The 16,945-nt window shown below is 44.3% G+C and overlaps 1 protein-coding gene across 5 annotated transcripts in view; it reads left to right on the forward strand.

Moving 5' to 3' along the window:
* plxna2 (plexin A2) overlaps positions 1–16,945 on the forward strand; it is a 298,677-nt gene that overhangs the window by 118,114 nt on the left and 163,618 nt on the right. Inside the window, exon 1 of one of the 5 annotated variants that reach the window (XM_071477212.1) lies at positions 1,285–2,105. The exons of the other annotated variants lie outside the window; for them this stretch is intronic. The gene's annotated coding sequence lies outside the window, so the exon portion shown is untranslated. Of the gene's footprint in view, positions 1–1,284; positions 2,106–16,945 lie in introns of those variants that run through there. 5 annotated transcript variants of the gene reach the window in all.

The raw sequence follows: 16,945 nt of genomic DNA on the forward strand, positions 1-16,945 counted from the left end.
GTGGAATTCCAATATGGACACCCTCCAGCTATTGACCCTGTCTTTAAGTGGGCGCTGTGCTTTTAGTGTACTTACACTGGTTGTTCCACATCTTCCTCCTCCTGGCACTTTCGCAATACTTTTTGATGGCAGACACTGGCTCCCTTTCCCCCACTCTGCATTATTGATGCATCAGAGAATGTGGATAGCCTACTTTTTGTCATAACCCTCTCAGGGCACAGATGCAAGAAGATAAGGGGCTGGGGTTGGTGTGATGTATAACTCTTTCAATGTCATTCCATCATCGTAATAGAAAGAAAGAAATACATTACGTTGTAAACAGGATCCAGCCCCAAAGAGAGGAACGCTAAGAAAGCTAAAAGATCAAAAGTGTGTCATTTATGATAAAAAATTAAAGTAATTATAGGCGTGTAGTCATTGGCTGCAGCCCAGGTGGCATGAATCTTCATAGATTTGAAAGTGAGAGACAAAAAGCAGATACAGCAGCATAAAGAAGAGAAGATGCATGTCCCATGTAGTTCTATGTCCTGCCTCGTGCACGTTTCCACCCAAATTACCTTAAATATACAGTCAGCATACTGTGCACGTCAGATGAATGTGGTCCCTGACTAAAGTCTGTAACCTGCAGCTGCAGAGCACCATGTCACTGATGTCATGGTACAATTTAGGGGAAAAAAAACAAAAAAACTTTTAAGGATTTGAAAACTCTATGATGTGATTATTATTTACAAAGCATTCCTCAGCTGTTCAGTTTGACTGGCCAGTGGTTCAGTAAACACATGTCTGAGCCGGAGAGAGAATGAGCGGGAGCAAATCAAAAAAGTAAATATGAGATTAGAGAGAAAAAGAAAAGCAGAAACTCAAAAATGAAAAGGAGGAGAGAGAGAGAGAGAGAGAGAGAGAGAGAGAGAGAGACTCTGAGCAGGAGCAGGCTCTCGGTTTGGTCTATAGATGGCAGTATTCTAACAGAAACAGAGTTGGACTGCAGCCTGGGTTCAATGTGAGCCGCGCAGACTTGACTGTGATGGGTAAGAAAATGTTTCTTTTCATAAACGTGATTCACCATCCAGATGATATATCAATATTCAAATCAGTTTAGTCGGTTATAGAGGGAAATACAAAGGGGAATTCTGGGAAATTTAAATCAGTAGTCCCTCCCTCCCTCCCACAGAGATTTCTCCAAAACTGTAAATTAGGCTACACTTAGAAACTATCATTACCCAGTGAGCATATTTTAGGTAAGGTGTGTTTTTTTTGGGGGGGGGGGGGGGGGGGGGTTGAAAATTACCACACAGTATCATGTTCACATCAAAGTGCTCAGTGTTTTTAAAATTTTTTTAAAAGTTCTTATTAGTACAGTTTCAGTGTTAATCCAAGGCTGAAACCTTGCATCATGCGCAAATGTTCCTTTAATGTATTTATTATGGATGTTTTTCTTTGGGCGGAAACAGTTAACAGCACAATAAGCCGGAGTGTGAGGGGGCTGGGTCTAAACGCGCAGTGTGCCGGCGGCAGCCTACACACACTACTGTACATTGATGGAGCCGCTGATCTATGGCAGAGCTCTGTGAGGAAGCCACGCCGCGGGTCTGAGCCGACGCTGCGCAAATCCCACCGTCGGACGATGGAGAGACCGGACACAGCTTCCACATAACCCGCACATAGCGCACAGCCGCCCGGAGGACGCAGGACCCCGAAACTGAAGGAATGTGTCGCTGCGGTGACACCGTCCAGTAAAGTAGCGTTAGGTCACTTCAGATGCTGACGGCTCCGCTGCGAAGTTTACGCACTGAATTTGCAATTACTCTGGTTATTTTTTAATTTTTTATTTTTTTTTCTCTTTGACTTGAATGAATGACGCCGCCGCGGAACAGGTATCGTAGGCTGATTTCTTTACGGAATTGGAAGAAGTAGTGAATGTAAAAAAAATTACCGAAGCATCCCCTGAACGGGAGACTTGGTCCTGACCCGATAGAGCATTTGGAAACATTTCTTTTTTTTTTACACTGGATGTGAGTCTAGCGCATCAGTTCTAACCCAGAAGACAGTGAAGCAGCCGCGCTGGAGGGAGCAGGATCACCGGGAGATCCAGTTTAAATGAAGAGGTGAGTGAACCATTCACACGCTCGTTTCGCCTAAATCTGCTTTAGTGGGTGTAAATATTTGTTTAAATCCCACATGACTGTCATATCCGCTATGAGAAGAGAGAGAGAGAGAGAGAAAAAAAAGCAGCCACACTGCTCAGGAGAGGGCTAATTTCCGACACTGCGGAGAGACAACTGAAGAGAGACGTTTTTCATTTGGGGCTGCAGGCTCTGATGAGGCAGCAGCCCGTCTCAATATTTCACTGTGGCTTCTGACGCTTCCCTGAATGATCAAGTGCGGCTGTGAAATATATGGTTTACAACAGCTGCATCGTTTGTGCATATGAGATCATTGCCTTGGAGCCGTGGTCTGCACCTACAGCAGGCTTCACACACAGGTGTTCCTTCACATTTCTACCAATCATGATCTGTTCTCATTCATTACATTCATTATTTGGCTTCTTCCTATAATAAACCAGCATTATTGAGTTACAGTCTGCTCCACAGCAGTGATCCCTCCACTTAGCCTCAACCTGGTTGATGGGATGCTCCTGGTTTGTGTTAGTAAGATCTAGTTCCACAGTATTTAATGAAGTTAGAAGACCAGCAGAGTTATTTTTGGAGCCTTTATGTCCTAATGGTTGCAAACATCACACTGCTAGCCTGTCTAATGAGTTTGATTTGTTGACCTTGAATGTGAGCTCAGAATTACACAGCCATTTATTTAAAGAACTACACACTGCACATTAACCATTTTAGATGTAATACGCCAACTGGGAGCAGGCTTGCAGACCCAGACCTGCCTGTCACTGCAACAAGTGAACCTTAAGTCTGTAGTCGGAGCTGATTATCAGAGAGATGGCTCACTTTTTGTGTTCACTAAAATAGATACACTGAATTACTTTCACAAGGTCACTGATCTGGTTCACATCCTCTAGATTTGATGTATTTCTTGTCAGATTTTTTCTCCTCAAGTTGTAAAACGAAACAAAAAAAAAAAACTAAATAGAAAATGAAAATAGCAGAAAATAAATTTATATATATATATATATATATATATATTGTTGCCAACTAGCACTACTTAAGGATTCCAGGTCGACTCTAGACCTCATCTGTCCAATTCAGCAGATGCACCAACAAATCTTCATTCTCTGTCAGGCTGCCAGCGGTCCGGCAAGCACCCGTGACAATGACTCTAAAGAAAATAAATGTTGTCTTAAGTAGAAAATTGCCTTACATTTGCATGAAAATAACTTACATCTGCCATGGCTGATGGGTAGCATATTAATCCCACTGCTTGTGCAATCAAAACCTGCTCCTTCATGATGAAAACAGTTTTTTTTGTTTTTTTTTTTGTGCGTCTGAAGCGTGACCCGCTCACATCATTACTTTAATATTTATCTCAGAGTGAAACAGTGGTTTGACCCCAAAGCAGCCACCAGGGTGGAAATAGTTGCCTTTGGAAGAACAAACCAGAGCTCAGCATTGGTTTGATTATTACATGTTGATTATGTTCACCTAATTAACTCCAATCCAGTGGAAAAAAAAAACTAATAGTGTGCAGCTACCACCGGGCAATCAGTCCCTCTGACCAGCAGCTGTTACATGACTGTTTTATACAAATTCATTTTTACCAACTCTGAACCCACATTAACCTTAAAGGACTCAAGTTTACTGCTGCTAACTCGTTTCTTTGAAGACGAGATCATACGAGAGAATTGCTGTTAAAAATATCTCCAAAGCTGTTGTTGATGGTCTCAATTAATTCTAAAAGCAGTGAATCACAGTCAGTTTGTTCTCTTTTTAAATAATGGAGGATATGAGCAAAGATGTTAAGAATTCTGCTCAATGAATCACTTTCAAGTGATGCCTTTGAAGGCACGCCGTCCAAGAAAGCCTTTTGAGAACCACAACATCACACATTCATCCAATCAATAAGGTCAACCTCACCGAGCTGGAGAGAAATTGCTTCGACTGGACAAACTTGGATCGAGCTTTGTGGAGAAACAGTCGTTCCTCCTCTGCTGCCGCTTCACTTCACCTCACTGTAGGGGGCTGCAATATTTTTGATTGGATTTACGCTGAGGCTGTGTGGGTCAGCAAGGTATCCTGTACTTAGTTTCTGATGGAGTTGATTTTCAAAAGCCTGTTTACGACTGCTGCAGTTCCCCAGGGAAAACACTCCGGTGCTGTGTTCTTTCGTAACGTTTTTTTCCCCTGTCCTTAAACACAACGTCTTCACTGCAAACATTTTATCTTGAGTCTGAATCAGCATCTGTCAGTGTCTGCGACAAACTCTGCTGATGGGCGCACATGGCTCAAGAGCGTCCTCTGTTGATGAAGAGCAAAGAGCCTAAACAACTAGCAGGAGCTAATTGTCGGGCAGCAGCGCGATCATACAACCTCTCTTCATTCACTTCCAACTATGTCGACATCACACACTACATTTTTTCAACTGCACGATTTACCTCTGAATGAGTTGTTACTGCTTCTGCCTTTTTTTTTTTTTTTTTTTTTTTTTTAATGTGTGCTGTGTCACCACCAGCATTCACACAGCACACAGCTTGCTACATTTCGACCCCCCCCCCCCGCTCCCCCTCCCCTTCCCCTGAAGGCAGCCAGTCTCACCACAGTTTAGCTTGAGAGATTTTGACAAGTCGCTACGCATGCAGGCAGAATCCTTGACCTATTTCTTAATGAGTGAATACTGCAAACGCGCTCGGCGGCTGTGTATTCTTGAACGAGCAGCACTGCAACCCCCCAACTCCACCCTCCCCTCCCAGACTCCCATCCCAACTGTCTTTTGCTTGCACACACACACGCAAGGAAAAAAAAAAAACACATCCAGATAATGGCGCTTTTGTGACTTCAGTGGCTCACTCTCCCACAGATATAATGTGGGTCCTCCTTCTCCCGATCTGCTGGAGTGTGCAAATAGTGAGTGTTTGTTTTAATGCAATTGGGCTCCGGTCTTCCCCTCACTGTGGGCTGTTTATCTGAACCTCTCGACTGTCCAGCTGTCACAACAGAGATCTCAATCTCCTTGACCCGCGCGCACGCTTCACTCCCTCGGCCTTGATATGTGCATGTTTGCCTGGAATCCGCGTTTGCGCTTGCGAGCGCCAACGTGTGAGGGTTGACATAAGGGAGATCTGGATCTGTGGTGACATTGATCAAGTGGAGTGCAGCCAGGGAGAACATTTAGTCTGAGGAGGAGTCTGAAGCTTCGGTGGAAAGCAGAAGAACACAACCCGCCTCAAAGCAGGCGGCCCCATTTAAATCTTCCCTTCTCCGGATAGTTATAAACAACACAAGTTTAGTCTGCCTGTCCCTGATGCTTCAAGTGCTGGATGCTGCCGCAGAGATGGTCTCTGTAGGTGATGATTAAGCTAACAAACTTTCATTGAAGCTGTTGTTGAGGCAACACTCTGATATCTTGATTGGGGAGTGCAGGAGCTGAGAAGTCCGTCTCTGCATCTGGTGTAAGGTGACACAAAGCCTGAATGCAGTGACTCTGTCTGCTCAGATACTGGGCAGGTATCAGGCTAAAATTGGGAGCTGATATTGGAGAGCTTCCACAGTGTTACAAAACGATAGCTTATGTTAGAAAGCAGAGCACATTGATTTTCAGACTCTCTCCATTACATAGATGATGAAGTGATAGATCTCTTTTCAGTGGGAAATAGATAGATTTTCATTTACTTTGTAAGTAAGACTGAATCAGAATACATTTGCCTACAATAAACTGATGCATCTCAATGCCCCTCTGTCCCTTCTGCTGTGTACCAGATAGTAAACTCTAGTGTTGAACATCCTCTTTTAAAGTTACTCCCTTGACACTACCATATAGAAACATATATATCTCGATGCTCTCTGATAATTCCCACACAATAGCAGCTGTTTGAAAACACCACAGGGCTACATTTAATGGTGTAGTCATGCTGCCGCAGCCATTTTCATCATCTTGAGTAGTTGTACGTGTTGCCTTCAGTGACTTATTGAATTGTTGAAACCATTTTAAATTGATGACTACAGGCCACTACATTGTTAAGTAGCAGCTTGCCCAGTATGAGCAACACATAGCACAGAGTGCAAAAATCAATGCCACTCCTTTGCATTTCATTTTTCACCTTACTTTTTTTTCCTAATGCTGCAAGTACTTGAAAGAAAAAAATCCACTTCTACAGAGTTTGTTATTTTGTTTCCCCATCTTTGTCAGGATGCTGCACTGTTTTTTTTTTCTTTCTTTTTTTTGGCGAGATGCAGGCTCCAGCCAGTCTCATCAGAGGGACAGGGAACGGTTAACAGTCGTCCCTCTGCCAGGCGCAACCGTGGCCAGTTCAGATCCTGCTCTCTCTATTGATGGCAGCAAGTTAGCAATGAACCCCTGTGTGCGCTCCGCTGTCCCAAAGGCTTGCCAGCTTGCTGAAACAAAGCCTTTTGTAGGGCCACTAAATCCAACAGATGGAGAAATGGACAGTAAATGAAAGTAGAGGGAAAGGGGAATAAAGGAATTTAGTGGAGCATGTTTGTGGGTAGGCATTTAGGCTACTCCTTTGGGAAGCCTAACACCCTCACAATGCAATATTGGCAGAACTTAAACGTTCTCTCGTTGACATGCTTTGGGCCCCTGCATGAGTGGAGGAGGCAGTCTGCTCACGAGGTCTCTCCAGGGCCAGGGAAGCCTTTATTAAGATGTTAATGGAACTGCCTTCGTGACACATTTCCATGGGACAGGATCCCTCGCCTCGCCCGTTCTTTAGGGCCTCAATCCGCCTGCCACAATCATCAGTCTCTCTCCCTCACACAACAGTCTGTTTAGGCATTCAGCCCCATCTCCACATTCCCCTGCCCAAGCGCTCTCACTCTTTATCTGATCTCCGCTGTCAGAAGCCGTCCTATATTTTACCACGTGTAACAAAATTACGCGATGCCAGAGATAAGGGCAGCAATCCTGGAACAGGGACCCGTAGAATAACAAGGCTGGCTGTTTGTTTGTCACTGATCTTCACACCGGTTGGAAGTCAGACTGTCACCCCAGCAAGCCATGAGGGCTGTTCTGATTTTTTTTTTTTTTTCCCTTTTTTTTTCCACCAAACACTGTCAGCTGGTTGCTCGTTTCCAGAACACTACCTGCATTGCTTCCCCCTCAGTCGCCTTAGCCCTGAAGCAGCTCCCCAAGGCTGCCCAGTGCAGCCAGAGCAGCTTATCAAAGCAACAGCAACACGAGAGGGAAGGGGAGAAAGACCTCGAGCTTTACATACAAATGTCTTGACTTAGTTCATTTTCTTGAAAGGCACTGAATGCATTGTCTCTACCATTTTCTCTTTTCACGTCCGTTTGAATATAAGTCAGTTTAGCCTGGCACCATCAATAATCAATTAGCTGGTGTCATGGGAGGATGTGTCTTTTTGTTTGGTGGAAACTTGACAATAAGTGAGCAACAAAAAGGAGCGGGAGAGAGAGGCAGAGTGGGAGGGGGGCTTGTGTAAGACGCCATGGGGCAGCTGTCAGGAGCAGATGACTGTGTGTGTGTGTGTGTTTGTGTGAGAGAGAGTGTGTGTAATTTGTGCTTGGCTGCCTGTGTGTATGTGTGTCCATTTGAATTTATTTTTGTTTGACTGTGTGGCACATGTGTCTCTTGAGTGTGTGTGTGTGTGTGTGTGTGTGTGTGTGTGTGGAAGATGAGGCACCAGGGGTAGGCAGTAAGGGCAACACAATGCTGTGCTGCCCACACTGCCCCCTGGTGATCAGGATGCCTCTGCCTGCCGTTGTCGCCATGGTTACTGCAGGAAAAGGGGCGCAGAGACATTGCTTGTCTAGTCTGCTCATGTGCCATGGGGGAGCCCAGCCAACAGCAGCTTTGTCCCTCTACTATATACACTGTAGCCCAATTACAACTAGGACCGCTTTCAACTCAAAGGGGGGGGGGGCACTCTCCGCTATTTCAAAGCAGTGTGTAATCGACTTGTGTTTGTAGTATTTGCCCAAGAATCGTACAAATTTCATTAAAGTACCTCTCTCTGTGCTTTTTTATTTTTTTGAATTATCTTCCTACAGGAGTTGCGGGAACACACCACTCAAATTCTGTTGTGCGTCAAGGCTCAGTGACATGTACATACCTGCGCCCGTGCTCTCCTCATTGTTACTATTTTGCAGTCAGCCGTGACCTTATCTGGGTGGATAGATCCTCTCAGTGTGAGGCAGGAGCCTCATCCTCAAGCCTCAGCAGAGACGGGAAGAAAAGAAAAGGGGAAATCAGGCCTTCCAAAGTCATTCCTGAGTGAGATAGCAAAAAGAAAACGCTGTCTGGAAAAGTCCTCCCCCTTCCTCATCTATCTTGTTCCCTCCCACACACACACACACACACGCACACGCTCTTGATAAACTTTTTCCACTGTTGTAGACCAGAGTAAATTGTGCTAAATTGATGATGAAAGACCTTGAAACTCCCGCATCTTCAAAACACAGAATGTGGGCCACTGTCTTATTTCCCTGCAACACTGATAGAAGGATAAAGGCAAACAATTATACTAAGAGAGTCGGCTGCTGCTTGCAAAACCCGCATATGTAACTTAAAAACATGGAAGGTTGTGAGTTTTTTTTAGTGTGAATGCTTGGTCAGATTGTGAAGGTACTAGGAAGGAAGGATCTTAGATGCATAATGAGAAGAAAAAAGTTGGACTAAAGCTGCTGCCGCCAGTCCTGCAACTCCAGACTCTTTACTTTGGCCCAAGGTGATTTATAGTGTCCAGGCCAGGGGAAAATGAATTCTCCCCTGGGATAACAGTTATGTTTATGCATGAATACATGACTCTGGTCCACACGCTGAAGCCAGTGGGAGAAAAGGGATGAAAGGTACTTAAAAAGGGAGGCAGCTTGTTATAAAGCCCACACAAAGTCTGTGCCGAGGATGTCAGCTTGCTTTCCTGGCATAGTCAGGGCAAAACCGTTAATAACACTTTATGAACATAATTGCCTTTTGCTGCTGATTTTGACCCCGGCTTGACCTTTAAGATTATAGCTTTGTGCACCATAAGCATAGGGCTTTGTGGACTGTGTGGGATACTGAGGAACAATGAATCCTGTTTACCCCTTGATGCATTTCTGGGAGCCTGTCTTATCAAATGATATCAACAAAATAGCCATTGTGAATCATGCTGTACAAACTAAATGGAGCTACAGCAACTGTGTGCCTGTCGACTGACTGCTATTTGTTCCTGCCAGCCAAATGTTATCAAGATGAATCTATCATAGGGGAAGTTAGATGTTGTTTCATTACTCTTACTTCCTAGTGGCCCTCACTATCAAAGGGAAACACTGCATGTACTCTGCGGGAGCTCGTCTAGACGGGCACATTATTCTTCCTCCGTCATAACCAGTGAAATGTGAAACATGACAGCAGCATCTTCGTGTGACCTGCAGTAGATGCAAAGGAAATGATTAACATGGAGTAAAACAACATGAAGTGATATCATGCCATGCAAAAACACATAATCAAAAATCACTACATCTTCACACATCATCTGCAATGTAGGTCAGACGCGTTGTCTTTCCCGGACTGTTTAAGGAGAATGAATCAGGGTATCTAAGACAGTTATTCAGGAGTGTGACAGCTGAGCCTTTTGCAGCAGAGGACTTGAAAACCCCCTGTGTTGTCCGTGAAGATGCTGATTAAATATGACTGCTCTGTTGCATTTGCCTGCCTGATGGAGGCAGAGGTAGAGGAAGGAGGAGAGGGAGGAAGGCAGAGCACTGGGCAGGTTTGTACTTGAAAGCGATGATCGAGCATCCTTTCTTGTCTTAATCTGCAACAGTTAGAGATTTATACCATGGAAGCTAATGGTGTTAACCAGCTGATCCACACAGAAGGTGCATTCAGAGGATATCTGACATGTTACTGCCGCTACAGCCTCTACACCTCCTCTGTCCTGATTCATCTCACAACGAAGATGAGAAAAGTTGTGAATTAAGAATTTTTATTTATTTTTTTTTTTCACATCGCAAGCGTCTCTGAGCTTGTAGGTACAATGTTTACTGCTAAGTACTTTGCACAAGCCTCATTGCCTTTGCTGCTGCAAGCCCTCCCCCACATTTCGCAGAGAACATGTTCAACCTGACAAGAGGTGAATAGGTGAGGTGGATTTGCATTTTATTACAAAGCGTGCGCAGTGTTTCAGGCAATTTTTTTTTCTGAACAAAATGTTGAATATAAACAATTTGCTTTTGCAGAGTTTCAAGGTCTTTAATGAATGTTTTTATTCACAAATTTTCACATTTCACTGTAGAGGAGGATTTGATTAACGCAGTTCATTTAGTTAGTCTTTGCTTTTCAAGGAGGACGGTGAATGGTTTATTCTTTATTTTTTTCTTCTGCCTCCTCTCTTGGTTCTCTTCTATTTATTTGGAAGAGCGAGAAGCAGAGAGAGGGAGCCGGGCAGGAAGGATGCCAGAGGGGACTGGCATGTGGCTCCGATGCTGGGAAATGTCAGCACATTTTTGCATTCACCTGCTTTTTGGGATCTCAGCCCGTATTCTGTAGAAAACAGGATTTTAAAGGAGAGAGGGGCTGCTGGGCAACATGTCACTGTTGAATAGGTCCAGAGTACTACACACAATCACATTCTTCCTCATCTGAGCGCACACACACAGACCTCTTCCCGCCGCAGTGTAAATCCTTCGTGGATTCCTTCTCTGCAGACATTGACAGGGCTGATAAAGGACACCTTGCCTTTGTTTATTTTGCCAAGGCTACAGTATTCATGGGTTGTGTTGTTGAAAGCATTAATAGCTTCAATGGCTTCAGGTCTGAAAAGCTGAAAATGTAGTGTGTCTGCCTGTCTGTCACCCAGAGAACATGTACAGTAGCTTCTGTGTCAAGGTAAACAGCCCCACCTCTCTTTGTACATTACATTACAAAGAAAAGAGAATGAAACTGTAGACAGACAGAGAGCCAGACTGATTTCACTGCAGTCACTGAAAGATTATTTTAGTCCAGTTCCTTCATTAAAGTACAGTTACAAAAGGAACCAGTTGCTAACATAGCTGCTTGTAACATTTGGCATTAAAGGGTCTTTAATAGGAAAGTGTTTAAAGGTCTTTAAAGGTGCATTTGAAGTTTTGATATCCGCAAGAAGATATATTTGTGGTTATATGTTCAAAAAACCAGTCGGTAAGCCAATCAGAAGGGGGCCTCTGAGCCTCTCTTGTGATAGGCTGACTGTTTACTGAGTAATTGAATAAAACATGGCAGATTTTAAGTAAACACTCAGAAAAACCAAATCCTCCAAGGTTGGATGGTGGGTCTGGGTGGGCTGAGCTTGAGGCATGGCTGATGACTGCTTTGTTGTGACATCACAAAGTTAAGGAAGTCCCTACAGCTCATTTTTTCTGAATACAGGCTGTGTGCATTTCTCTGTGGACTGAGTGCTTTGACATTTTCACAGTGTTAATATAAAACCTAGCCCTGCTTTGTAATCATTAAAAGACATGGGAATCTCACTTTATACAATATGGGACCTTTAAAGGAAAAGCAAATGGGAGGAATTGGCTGCTGTATATCTGCACTGTCTAAAGTGCATTAGTGGCTTAGACGTATGACTTAATTTAACCGAAACACTCAGCGAAACAGAGATGCCATCCCCAGGCTTTCTTTGAGGTTGAGAAAGATGTTGATAATTCCCCTCAGTGAGATGGTGAGGACTGACTCACACCTTGACCATGATTCATCAAGGTCAGGGGTCACTCCTAGTAGAACTCAGAGGGCTATGCTGTAACAATGCACTGAAATCCAGCTGTGCCCAGCCTCTGGTGCAAAGCAGAGGAAGAAACAGGGAGGTGTGGGATTTTAACTTGTGACACTGAGTCAGACAGGAAGAGAAGAGGAAGCTGGAAGGGAGGGCCGGAATAGGAAGGCAGAAATGTTTTTGTAGAGGTCAAGGGCACTGTGTACCAGGCAACGGTGTAGCTAAGTGGCACCATTTGCACAGCGTTAGTTTAAGAAAATAGAGGGCATGGGAATAGACCGATGATCGAGCCCAGCTATCTCAATCTCACAGGATGTGCAGCGCAGGCTCAGATGCTCTAGGTGTGTGTGCAAGTTTAAGACTCCAGACTAATGGGAAGACTCTCTCACTGACTCCGAGTCGTTCCCAGCCAGACTGAAACAGCAGCGAACCAACCACCAAGTGTCCTAATTAGCCCACTTCAGCGTGTTAGTTTGCCCCAGCTGCTCCTATTTATGTTACTGATGAAATGCTGAATGGGGCTTTTTTTCCCCTTGGTTACATTTTCTCGAGGGTAGCAAAGAGTCAATTTTTATCGTTTTTTTTCTTTCCTGTTATTGCAGTTTTTTTTTCTTGCTGGAGTGTGATTATATGTTTTGCCTGCTGCTGATGCAGTTTATGGTGAGCAACAGCGGGGACTGTTTTGTTTGGCTAAAAGCGGCGACTGCCAAATCCCCTACCCCGTGTTTTGCCCCCATCTCCCCCAAACTGAGAAATGACAGAATGTGGCGATAGAAGGAAATACTCCGGCTGCCCACCACTGTGTTTATGCTGACTCTAATGTGGGCATCAATTTCATCATATCCTCTGCCACAGCATACTTAACATCGAGAGGTTTCAGTTACATCTCTCAATTGGATGGAGAGGGGCTGGCTGGCTTGCCGAAGCCTCATTTTACTGCTTCACTAAACCCGTGGCCCAGTATGATCGCTTTTAAAGCAGTCAAGCCGCAGCGTCCCTCCCTCAGCTTCATCATCTATGTGTGCGGTCTAAGGAAAGAGTTAATGTGAGGTAAAAACTTCCACAGAGGAATTCAGATCGCCCAGGTTTGGCATTGGACATACTGACCAAGCATGGGAATGCTTTCGTTGATTTATTTTCAGTTATTGCTCTGTCTGTTCATGTTCTTTATTGCTCTCCTTTTTTCTCTTGGTATTGCTCTTTCCCTCTCTCCCGTTCTTTATTGCTCTTTCTTTCACCTCTCTTTCTTTTTGGCTGTCTTTTTTGTCTCTCTTTTGCGCTGTGGGATCTGGTCCCAGTCTGCCTTGCTTCCCTAACAATGAAACAGATGCTAATTTGAATCATTTTACCAGCAGAGAGATTAGTCTTTGATCAAACTTAATGCTCAGAAAGCAACTGCTGCATTCAGCTTCAGAGGGAGAGAGAGGGAGAGAGGCTGTGCGACTAAGGAAATGGATAGGATACTCCACTGGAGAGCTGTTACACTTAAGCCCTTTATACATGTATTCCTCTCACCCAACATTTTACATGATGTGCAGCCAAAGCATTCGAAGAATTACAGTCCATTTTACACTCGAGCTGGATTTAGACACTTCCTGCTCTGACATGTCTATGCCCCCCCCCCCCCCCCCCCCCCCCCCCCAAAAGACCTACTTATGTGCATACAAGTGTGTGTGATTACATCAGTGACATGCTTCCCAGATATCCAAGCCTCTCCACTGGGTGACTCTATCAAGATGTAGTACAAGAACAATTCTGATGGACAGTTGTTCGAGGCTCAGTGTGGCCACATATAAAAGATGCTCTCCAGTGTCTGTCTGAAGAATATGGATGGCCCGACTATCTCTGTGTTATATCTACAGCATAGCAGGGGACAGACTCTGGAGCCCCTGGCCTGTGAAAATGAGTGTGAAGCACTTATTCCCAGGTTCACTGATGTAGTGGACGGGCTGCAGTAGCTCTTCATACAGCTCTGACAGTCTCAGAGTGGCTCTGACAGCCAGGAATTGAGTATGGTGTAGGCATCCTACATGTGTGCCTCACCAGCGGTTACCTCAGTCACCTCTATCTCATTTCAGGCTGCTTGACTTTCCATGGATCACCAAAAAGGGCAGAACCCTAGCCCGAGTTACTGCAGGTGTAATGACTGCAGGAAAAGGAAGAAGGGAGAGGGGAGATGGGAGCAAGAAGAAAAAGCACACTTGGCAAGTAATAGTCTGTGGTGCTCAAGGTTTCTCTGTATTGGCTGGCTGTTTAAGGCCACAGAATATAATCCCCAGAAGTCCATAGGGCTGTTTCTCTTCTCCCTCCTGTCCCTGTGACTTTGAACATAATGAGTATTAGGCCTCTTCCCCCCTCTGATCCTCCGCCGTTCTCTGTGCTTCATCACAGCGGTGGACAATAATGCTCATACAAAAGCTGCCTCCATCTCTTGCGTATTACACAGCACAATACTCAAACTTCACTGCTATAGTGAATAACGCCATTCGTTGCTATTACTCTGCCAACATACAATTTTTCATTTTACACCTTCTAGGTCACCATGACATTTCATCCTGCCATCTCCCACCTCCCCACTGCTCGCCCATTTTGCTGTAAGCAGGAGGGGAGCAGTTGTGCCACATGTGTAATAAATGGGCTTCACAGTATTTTGTACATGCCTGTTCTCCAGGGGACATGCTGTGAACGCTAGCCTTTCTTTACATTTTTGCTGAGTTTCAAAAAATGCTCTTTTGCCTTTTTATGAAGAAAAAAAATGTAGGTCATTTCAAGCATCCTTGCCAAATTCATTTTACTTGCACTAGTGTTGTAATTTAAGAGTACATTACAGTTGTTTGGCAAAGTTTATAACAGTGTTCCTAAAACTTCACACTAGTGTTTTGATAGAACAGTGTTTGCTGCGGTAGTGTGTCTGCTCAGCTCTCAGTACCCTAACTTACAGGAAACCAGCCAGTGCTGATTTTCCACCGTATCCCAGCCAGCACTGCATCCTGTACGGGGTTCACACGGAACAGGCCGGAAGGCATGCATGTGCGCTTCAGCACTGATCCAGCGAGTCACTCACTCAGCCAGCCAGCCCGTTCCCTGCGCTCTGTCCTGTCCTGGCATGGCCTGTCAGCAGCTGCCGCACTCCAGAGGACGATCAGGTGGATTTTCATACACCCGGCAAGCGCAAGCCTGAACTAATGCTTACTGCAGCACTCACTACTGTTTTATAATTCATATTCCTTGCTAGTCCTAGTTGGACTTGCATACAAATGGAGTGTAAGCTTTCCTCTGAGCTGTGGTCTATGGCAGCAGTTTTATAACTTTGCCTTCCTACTTGCTAGACTTAAACAATTCCTGGAATTTTTCAGAGAGCTCTCCAAATCGGTGTCTTCTATTCTGGGAAGTTGCCAGGTTGAGTTTCACCCCACATTCCCCTATTGCTCATTAATTGGTCTTTTAGAGAATGTGTGAAATCATCAGTAAAATCTTTCATTTATTTATATAAAGGACCTATTTGTAAGTTTTGCTATTGTTACACAGCCAACGTTAGCATTAACAGCTGTTTACTTACCGGACAGTTCAGCATCAAACTTCATTCCTTTATTAGCAAAGAGCTGTCTCCAGTGGTGGAAAACAACACAAATATTAACTCTCGTCTCTATCGCGTCTTTTGTTCTACTGAAGTTAGCATGCTAACCAGCTAGCCCTGGCCCTTCTTGTCACTTTCTGATAGCATCTTACTGTAGCCGCCACTCTGCCCTGATTTGTAAGTTTTGCTATTGCTGCATAGCTAACGTTAGCACTTACAGCTGTTTACTTACCAGTCTTCAGAGCTTCAGCGATCATTGCATTTAGAAGAGGTTATCATTTGCCTCTGTAGGCAGACCCTGCAGTGATTCCACGGGATATTAGAAAGTGACAGGACAGGCCGACTGGGCTGGAGCTAGCTGGTTAGCATGCTAACTTTAGTAGAAGAAAATAAGTTATTGAAATAGAAGCAAAGAGTTAACATTGGCGTTGCTTTCCACCACTCTAGACAGCTCTTGGCATTTAAGAAATCAAATTTGATGGTGAACATTCCTTCTAGACGTGTCGGTAAACAGCTGTCATTGGTAATGTTGGCTATGTAGCTGTAGCAAAACTTACGAACAGCTCCTTTAAAAGCCATGATTTGCCAGCGAAATATGATTTGTAGGCTGCTTATAATCTTGCTACAATTGTGGCACATGCTATCCAGCCCTTTGCTACCAGTTAAAATGACTATAAAGTGTGGTGTATACACAAAGAGAGAGAGTTGAACAGCTTTGTTGTGTTTTGCGGTGGGTTGTCCACAGTCTTCACAGAAAGCAGTGCATTCTGCTTGCTAGGCATGTATCCTTCTGTGTGAGTAAGCACCCAATTTCCTCGCCACATGCTGTTATTGCCTCTCATCCAAAGGGAGATTGGGCTAAGTAACTAGCCGCAGACTTGATTCTGTGGTGTTTTATCACCTTTGATGAAATTAGAGTGGCCTCTCGCAGACTGAGGTAGAGAGAGAGAAACAGCCGGAGAGAGGCTGAACCATTCAGGACGTGTGCGATAATGCATCTGTTATAGGTGCCTCAGAGGAAAGAGCCTGAAAGTAGGCCTCAGTGGTCCCCAGACAGTGTTGTGTATTTGAGAGGCAGGCACCACTATGCTCTGGATCATAGCATGTCCTGAACACAATGAGTGAGGGTTTCCTTCCTCCTGTAAAAGTTTACATAACAAACAATGCAACAACCACATTAACTGAAATTTACTGTTATATTACTTTAGAGATTATTTAACAGGTGATGAGTGAAATGATTTATGGTGTTTATCATTTAATTTGCAGGTCTCATCTCAAATGTTATTTCCATTGTTACCACTGACATTATAAAGAGTCAATTCTTCCTTCACTTTTCCACATGAAGCCTTTTCTGTGATGTTATTTCTCAGGAGATGTCTGGCTTTGGTCAGACTCTAATGTTTGGCCTTTTTTTTTTTCACTGTTAATCGAGTTTGGTGAGAAGACAGAGCAACAGACAGTGTGAGGACAAGGCATGATGTTTATACTGTTGCACTCAGTCTGGAGGGAAGAGGAGCGGGTCATTGGGGTTAGGCGCT

This window comes from Trachinotus anak, unplaced genomic scaffold (genome assembly GCF_046630095.1).
Source record: "Trachinotus anak isolate AG129_WGS33_773 ecotype Australia unplaced genomic scaffold, CSIRO_AGI_Tana_v1 ptg000004l, whole genome shotgun sequence".
In the NCBI taxonomy this organism is placed as follows: Eukaryota; Metazoa; Chordata; class Actinopteri; order Carangiformes; family Carangidae; genus Trachinotus; species Trachinotus anak.